This window comes from Microtus ochrogaster, linkage group LG3 (assembly GCF_000317375.1).
Source record: "Microtus ochrogaster isolate Prairie Vole_2 linkage group LG3, MicOch1.0, whole genome shotgun sequence".
NCBI lineage: Eukaryota > Metazoa > Chordata > Mammalia > Rodentia > Cricetidae > Microtus > Microtus ochrogaster.
Genome location: NC_022029.1, coordinates 23,305,222 through 23,306,659, shown reverse-complemented (window position 1 = coordinate 23,306,659; position 1,438 = coordinate 23,305,222). Strand labels below are relative to the sequence as shown.

The window sequence follows — 1,438 nt, the reverse complement described above, 5'->3', positions numbered from 1 at the left end:
ACAGGGACAATGGAAAGCTTGGCCAAGATGATGGCCCCTCGGATGGCAGTGGCTACCTCCTTGGAGCACTTGACACCAAGACCTACGTGACCATTGTAGTCCCCAATAGCGACGAAAGCCTTGAACCTGGTCCGCTGGCCTGCCCTAGTCTGCTTCTGCACGGGCACGATCTTCAGAACCTCATCCTTTAGGGAAGCTCCCAGGAAAAAGTCAATAATCTCAGATTCCTTAATGGGGAGGGAGAACAGGTAGATCTCCTCTAGGGACTTGATCTTCATGTCCTTAACCAGGCGGCCCAGCTTGGTGACGGGAATCCACTCCTTGTCTTCAGCTTTACCTCCGCGAGCCCCGCTGCCTCGGCCTCGGCCAAGGCCTCGACCACGGCCGCGGCCCCTCAGACCGCTGCCGAATCCTCCGCGGAAGCCTCCACGGCCTCCTAATCCTGGGCCCCCGGGTCCTCCGGGCCCTCCCGCTGCACCGGCGTCATCCGCCATTTGGTGTTTTTCAGAAGAAGAAGAAGCTCTTATTGCTTTTATTGAGCTATATATTTTTTCTCTGCTACCCTCCCTTCAACTCCCCTCCCCCATGGTCCCCATACTCTCAATTTACTCAGGAGATCTTATCTTTGTCTAATTCCTATGTAGATTAGATGCACGTATGCTTCTCTTAGGAAGCACTTTGTTGTCTAGGTTCTCTGGGATTGTGAATTGTAGGCTGGTTTTTCTTTGCTTTGTGTCTAAAAGCTATTTATGAGAGTGCGTGTAATATTTGGCTTTCTGTGTCTAGGTTACCTTACTCAGTATTATGTTTTCTAGATCCATCCATTTGCCCACAAATTTCAAGATGTCATTTTTTTCTGCTGTGTAGTACTCCACTATGTTAATGTACCATATTTTCCTTAGCCATTCCTCGGTTGAGAGGCATTTAGGTTGTTTCCAGGTTCTGGCTATGGCAAACAATGCTGCTATGAACATAGTTGAGCACATGTTCTTGTCATACCATTGAGCATCCTTTGGGTATATACCCAAAAGTTGTATTGCTGGGTCTTGAGTAGGTTGTTTCCTGATTTTCGGAGAAATCACCACACTGATATCCAAAGGGACTGTCCCAGCTTGCATTTCCAAAAGAAATGCAGAAGTGTTCCCTTTTCCCCACAACCTCTCCAGCATAAGTTGTTATCAGTGTTTTTGATCTTGGCCATTCTTACAGGTGTGAGTTGTTTTAATTTGCATTTTTCTGATGGGTAAGGATGTTGAACATTTCCTAAAGAGTCTTTCAGCAATTTTATATTCCTCTGTTCAGAGTTCTCTGTTTAAGTCTACACCCAATATTTTATTAGATTATTCGTTCTTTTGATGACCAATTTCTTGAGTTCTTTATATATTTTGGAAATCTACCCTAAAATGTCCTGTGGAGATAGGGAGAGAGCACGAGACAC

General features: G+C 45.9%; 1 pseudogene; it reads right to left on the bottom strand.

Moving 5' to 3' along the window:
• The window catches only part of LOC101993457, a 2,584-nt pseudogene extending 2,070 nt beyond the window's left edge, over positions 1-514 (bottom strand).
• Between the last annotated feature and the right edge of the window lie 924 nt (positions 515-1,438).